At 32.3% G+C, this 7,537-nt stretch overlaps 1 protein-coding gene across 1 annotated transcript in view; it reads right to left on the bottom strand.

Annotated features, from left to right (window-relative positions):
* The window catches only part of jeb (low-density lipoprotein receptor domain-containing jelly belly protein), an 85,092-nt gene extending 77,953 nt beyond the window's left edge, over positions 1-7,139 (bottom strand). The window contains exon 1 of the mRNA XM_073076669.1: positions 6,871-7,139. The gene's annotated coding sequence lies outside the window, so the exon portion shown is untranslated. The remainder of the gene's footprint in view (positions 1-6,870) is intronic.
* Positions 7,140-7,537: the final 398 nt, after the last annotated feature.

Genomic DNA, 7,537 nt, shown 5'->3' on the forward strand with positions numbered 1-7,537 from the left:
GGTCTATTATCGTGCAGTGAACCTGTTCACATGAAAGCAATTTTATGTTATAAAACTTCATCAAAAATTTAAAAGCGTAGGCGTAGAGTACAATAGATGTGTTGTGCTGATATTGACATATTTATCGACGCATCGTGCTATTGTACAAAGCTACCAGTTTTAGGTAAACTTTATTGTTGTGAATGTGAACGCTACGTTTTCCGATACGTTTTGAATTCGCGTACTCTTCTTTATTTCGATTTAAGATATTTTAGGATGTCAGCTCTTATCTAATGTAGTAGGAGAATACATTCATGTATGGACGTAATATTTATTATTGCTAGCGTTCCAATGTTCGCAGTGTTCGTTTGAATATAATCATAATTTAAGGAAAAAGGTTAGCAATTTAATAAATAAGCTAACAATAAAGATAATAATTTAATAAAATAGTAATTTTAATTGATATAGCTCGTCAGTAGTTGATAGTTGATGTTCAAAAGACAAAACGTATTAATCTGTTTACCTATAAAAGATTAACAAAGTTATTCTACTGCGTTTCATTTGTATACTTTGCGTTTGATAATGTTGCTTGTTCTATTTTAGGAGAACTCATTAAGTGGTATTTTATAGCTATCATCCATTATATAGATATAAATTTGTTGTCGGAAAAGAAAACACGTCATCGTTTGGAAATATTGAGCGAAGGGCGGACTTAAACGGCCATTATATATTAGTGTCTACCTATGTATAGCTAGGCAGGTGCCAATTAAGTAAAAATGTTGAAAGATAAGTACCATTCCGTTACTCGGAAAGTGTAACCATTTACTAAAACTACTTTTCGCCTGGTGGACGAAATTTGGCGTTGATCATTATTAAAATTTTTGAGATTTTTAACTAACAAAATTAAGTATCGTCAATGTGGAACAGAAAAAGCATATCGCTTTACGAAAAACAATGTACTGAACTCTTTATGTTTGTTCGAATTTTTTTTCGAGGTTTTTTAATCGTCACTAAAGCTTGTTAAGATACCAATAAGACAAGAAGTCGGTCAGTTGATAAACATCAAATTGTATGTATGATATTTGACATAGTATTTATCTATTCATCAGCCTTTAAAGGTTAACTGCTGGACATAGGAAACTCCTGTTTGGCGTCATTCCAGTCGGTCTTGTGCCCTCTGAATACAATAGTTTCCCGCTGTCTAGACCTAGACCTACATGGCAAACCTACACAAAACCTAACCAGATAATTATCACTGGTCTTTCCATAAAATTTTCCGACCGCTTTAACCAATTAGGAGAACTATTCTGATAAGTTTTCGAAAATATTTCTTTGTAATAGAAATACTAAACATGGATGTCTATAAATAACACTTTGTTATTCTATTAAAATCGAGTGTCGGAGTAGATAGGTAACTTAAGAATAAGAGAGCTTTTAATTTAGATAATTAAAATAAAATTCTAATTTTAACTATTTTTCAGGCAATAACTAATTGTCACATTTCGAACGTGGATAGCCAAAAATTAATTAAGATTGATCATTACTTGATAAGATTATTATAACTTGACATACGAAGTAATTTTAATCGAATCTTATACTTACTTCCTGTACTATTTTAATAAATAATTATGAAATTGTAACCGAATTTTAAATAATCAAATAACCCACATACAAATATTCGCCTACCATTCCTATTAGCTTCTTGGAAATAGCCCGTGTAGTATTCCCAAAACAATTTTGCAAAGGCAACAGTGGGTAGAGGGAATCAATTTGTTTAAAATGGATGTCCCAAATGATTACGAACAAATATAGGAACTGTATTACATGGAATTTCTCAGGTAAATATTGCATCGTTTAGACATCTACTAGAATGTACGATAATTTAAATTTTAAGTTAAGTAGCGATGATTATTAATAACCTTTAGGCTATTACTGCGAAAACTGAAGTTTACCTGTAATAATTATAATTTATAGATAAATGATAGGAGTACTCGTATCGCTTTTAAGCTTTAATTAAACAGTGCGACCCCGCAAAATTTTCGATGTTTGCAATTAAAGTTTTCCACGGCAACTTAATAATTTTACAAAAGATTATTAATCTCACATTGTGTTTTCTAGAAACAGTTTAAACATTGCGTCTAAGTTGTGTCTACTATTTATTAGAGATAGACGCACTTACTTAGAGTAAATAGTAACTCTTTGAAGCTTTTATTGTCTGATTTTCGTAGTGTTTAAAAGGTCAAAGGGCACAGAAGTAAGTAAACATACGATCAAATAGAAACATATTTGTAGCAAAAAAATCAAATGTATTTTATCGAAACTCCGCGTCTATAGCATATCGTAAGCACATGATATAATAAAAAATAATGACTCGGATTATTGAAATATCAGTATTTGATATACGAATTTCCCTTTACCATTGAACTGGAAAATTTATCTGAAATGAAATGCAGGTAATAAGAAACCACTGATACATATTTATGAAGAAGTATGATAAGGTTGATAATAAGGGTATTTTCAAGGTACTGTGTAATTAATACCTAATTATATTTTAGTAAGTACGAGTATTCAGGTAAACGAATGTAATTTCTTGAAAGTTTTTCAAATCTTTCAAGAAATTAAATGAAAAATCTACAAACGATATTATGTTATTAAATTGAACAAACGTAACTTGTCATTTCTGTCCATAAACATTTACAATAAATTCTAAATGGGTTTGGAGTCGTACACAGGCGAGTTGCTACCCTGGAAACATAAATTGGGAGGCTCGTGTAAGCAATTCTATATTTTCAAATTATTAGACAAAAATGTTGTCACGATACTGTCACTGTGGTTGAAATCGCGAAGAGTTCTATGCCAGTTATTTAGAAATCGAGTTACGGTTAATATAATTAAAACACCGCGATCATCGGAGAAAGTTTATTCTCAGTGTAGTCATTTTCATCTGATTACTCTCAGAGTATGAGAAGTTTAGATTTTAGGAGTTATAGCCCACACATCTGCCATTATTAGTATCTTTGTAAACTTAAAAAAAACTCTCAGGCGTAAAAGTTTTCTCACAAGTTTTTTTTTCACCGATTTTGATGAACGCTCAATGATAATAATCATTTCTTCTACAGATATAACTTTGAAAAGTCAGAGGTTCCTTAGTTTTTTATCTCGGAATTTCTGATCAAGGGGCAGATTTTAATAATTAGGCTGGCAATTATTGGGTCTCGTACTATAGGATTTCTGTGCTCTGGAGGAAAATGGGCAGCCAATGTCTGGAGTCATTACGGGCAACATTGAACCTTGTCGGAGATTTAAAACTAGATGGATTACGTAGCGTTGGTGGTTAATAAAAACTGAATTTAAACTGGATTGTAGAATATGCATCAGGACTCCCCCTTTGTTACCGGGGGGGGGGTTGAATCCTATGAACAAAGTTCAAAGTAAATGTTTATTTTTATTAATTTAATCTATTTAAAATTAAGCCTGCAAAACTGTTCGGAGCCCAGGCTTGATAGCACTTAATTAAATGTAGTTAAGCCTTTTACTATCTCAACTTCATATTCGCAGCCGCGTCGGATTTAACAACTTGAAAGTTGGGAATATTTAAATACCATAGCACTTTAAGTAAGTTCATCGTTTGCTTTGCGACTCATTAGGTTTCAGTATACACCGTAACAAGGAGCAAGACGTTTGAAGATAAACTACTTAATATCTGTCTTGTTATCGGTTAAGGGTCTGTATTACTTATTTTGACAAAATTGACGTCCTGGTCCAAATTATTTTAATCTTAAGAAGGTAAGGTAATGCTGTAAAATGTAAGTATGTCATATTATACAGGTCCGAAATAACTGAGCCTTAATTATGAAGAAATCCTCTTTTTTAATTTTCACATTATACTATCATTTTCTAGAGTTTCATACGGACACTTACATATATAAATTCGACTTTAATTAATTGTTTATTTTCATTTGCTTTTTTATTTTTAGAAACAATTTAACCCAGGTGAGGCTTTAAACGCCCACTAATCATCCAGACAGAATGTGCTGGTAAATGGGAAATGTCACCATTAAACATAGGTCAGCCATCAGAGCGACACGAAATCCGTAAATTCTCTTTGCTCAACCTCAAATATTCCTTTATCCTTCATTGGTCCGGGTAAATGTCAACACAGGTCACGTGTGTGGGGTTTCGTCTCATATGATATTGCCTATGCAAACACAACTGAAGGCCCATTTATATTTATCGAACGCAATTTTGAGAGGCTATCGATGTTCAACGTAGGTGGTTAATCCAATTGGGCAATTTGTAAATAAAGGATTCTCTGTATTACGTGATTTGATTGCTTAAAAGTGATTTTTATAAACTCAGTTTACTTAGCAAACATCTACTTAAGTAGGTACTTGTTTAATATGCATTTATAAAAATAATTACATTTTAAGGACTCCTAAAACATAATATTAAATAATACAATATGAAATTATATTCTATTACAATAGTTTTGTAACTCGAATTTGTTAGAATCGTTTAAAATATTGTATTGTATTTATGTAATTCATATAATTAATAGATATATATGATGATTAATAAAAAAGGAATATGTGTTATTCACGTTGAATATTTTGGGGTAGTTATTTCTGTGTTAAATAACATATTTAACATAATATTTCAAGAGTTACTATTTTAATAAATAATTATAAATGTATGGCTAGATTATTAAATTATAGATAAGAAATAGAGAGTATTTTTAAAATGCAGGCGGTTCATCTAATGTTTAATGACTACTGCCGTCCTAGAACATCAGTAATGTAATCAGCCCCAAATAAGATTAGATTGCTATCTAAGGTCGGTCATAGATCGCTACCACCGAGGATTAAGCTGGGATGCCTCTGAAAAATATGTCTCTTTTACCACACCCTTCAAACCAGAACATATCAGCGCTTAAAACTGCTGTTATTAGGCGGAAATAGATGTGGATAGTGCCGGAGTCGAACCAGAAAGGGTTCTACCACCATCAACCTTATCTGAGTATTCTCAACGTAGTCCTGAGAGGTCTACGTTTCTAATCTTCTGTTTCCAATATCGAGCATAACTGCAATCTTATTTTTCAATAAGACATCAATTCGTTGTTAAGTAACGGATATTTTCAGAAGACAAATATTAGTGCAAACTGAAAACTGGCGCGTAGCCTGTCCTACATATGACGAACGCATATCGGTAAGAGCTTCGAATGCACTTAATATTCGTTTATTGAACAAGACTCGTTACGTATGCACATAAGTTTTGCCCTGACTACGTTCTAAAATCAACATGACTGTTCTAAGTAAATCATCATATCAATACATTTTCTGTGCTTTGATCAAATTATTATTAGGTATCATATTGAATAATTGTTGTAATTAAAAAAATGTAACTACACTAACGAATTAGGCTATAAACGTGGTATGTTAGGTGCAAGAATTATAATTAATAAATAAAAAAATAGATTCCAAAGAGAGTACTTTTACCGCTATAGTTTTAAAGATTCTGTTTTCACTCGATGTCGCGGACAAAAGCTAGTAATTAATAATACGATGATCAAATATTCGAGTTACTCATATTGAAGGTTATATGAGCCTCTACGGAGTATTCGACTTTGGAGGATCGTTGTAGTTCTTTTGCCATTATGTCCCGTGGTTAGGATGCTTGGCTATAAAAAATCAGATGCTTTTTAATTTAGTCCTTAAGTGTAATGCGGGATTTTAACTATGATAGAGTCCTGTCTTAAGAATTCTTTGAAAAAGGTTCTCAAATGTTTACGAAGTCGATCAATTCGAATTTGGTCAGCGCCGAGGACTGTGGCTTAACCTTCTCTCAAGAGACCAGCAATGGAACAGTAATAGGTTGACGATGTTGTAAAATATAAATCCATGGGAGGTTGTGACCACTTGTTACAAGTAAATTGTGGGTTAATTTGCAGCTTCCGTAACAGAGTCCTTAATAAGAAAATATTATAAATAATCGTTTATGCGACCTTATAATTCTTATAGTAGAAACTTAGTAGCTCGTATTGAAGTAATTATTTAATATGTTTATAATTGATTTTTTTTTTATCAAGTAGCTAACATTTTTTTATATAAAGGTCTAAATTGTTAAGTGTAATTAATATATGATTATAATAACGAGGAAGGGTCACTTGGGTCACAGTATTATTAATGCAGTCTTATAAGATTATTGCTTCGAATTGTGTAGATACCAGGCATTTTTTATATTCTATCAGAAATTTAGGTATAGACATGAATTATGTACTAGAAACGAACGGAGTTTCATAAATATTTTTTTATAAAATAAAAGTTATCAATACTGATTAAGAGAATCATACAAGTTGCATTATTTATTATTCTACTTTTTTATATAAAATATTGCATAATATTGAAATGACATATGAATCAATGAAAAATTGTTTATATAATTCTACGTAACGCTAATAACTACAAAGCATGTGTAATTTTAAAAGTACGTGCCTGATATAAATAAAATGTAACGTATGCTAAATACAAATAATTATGCATCTCGATCTAATTAAACAAAAAAATCTACTTAACAAAATTACGTGGGAATTGCTAAATAAAAATACGAATATGACATTAAAGCGTTTAATAAATAAATAATGACAAATATAAAATTTAATAAAGCGGATCTAAAAAGATAAAAATATATGTTCAAATGAACTTGAAAATTGACAATTGAAATAAAAATTAATAAATGCAATAAAAATAACACTTGAAAACAATAAATCAAAAAAGAGCAACTAAAAATCAAAAGCAGACACGTAGCAAACTTACAAGCAACAAAAGTGCCATAGAAGCTTTCGTTTGTGTAAACTTGAAGAGCACAAACATGAATTAAATGTAAAGAACTTACAGATCGCGTGCGAGTGCGGCGCTGGGCGGTCAGAGGCACATATGAGAACGGTACGATAAGGGTACTCGGTGTTGATGTCGGGTCGGCGCGAGGATACAGGCGGCGGCGGAGCGCCGGTCAACACAGAGGAGCGGGACGTGCGGCTGGCGCGGCGGCGGGCGGCTACTGGCAGGCGGCGCGGCGGCCGCGGCGCACGGCGCAGCCCGCCCACGGCTGGGTGCCCGTCGTCACGCCACTTACCCCACAATCTCTACGCGAAATAATATCACTCCAAATTATTTCCCACGTAAAATAACAATTGGATATTTTTGATTTGCCGGAATTTGCAGGAAATTTGCGTATTGACATTAATACACCGTGTATTCCTGGTATATTATTTTATTAGGCATAGCGTTACCGCTGCGGTACTCGCTTGCGTGGGCGGGATTAAGTGTCAAAGGTGATATTAAATTTAAACGGACCTATTTTCCGTATTTTAACTGTGACAAAAATTATGATAATATTTTTTCTGACATTACGGCTAGTTTTTTTAATTTTTTGATAATAAACAAATTTTAAGTAAGAGAAAAAGAATTGCCTGTCGCTATTTTAAAATATTTTTAAAAACATGTTTATTTAATCTAAAATTTGAGGGTAAAATACCTACAAATAAATAATAGTAACAATT

Source organism: Epargyreus clarus, unplaced genomic scaffold (genome assembly GCF_041222505.1).
Source record: "Epargyreus clarus isolate Ecla_fem2 unplaced genomic scaffold, WU_Ecla_fem_2.2 ptg000009l, whole genome shotgun sequence".
NCBI classification, from domain to species: Eukaryota; Metazoa; Arthropoda; class Insecta; order Lepidoptera; family Hesperiidae; genus Epargyreus; species Epargyreus clarus.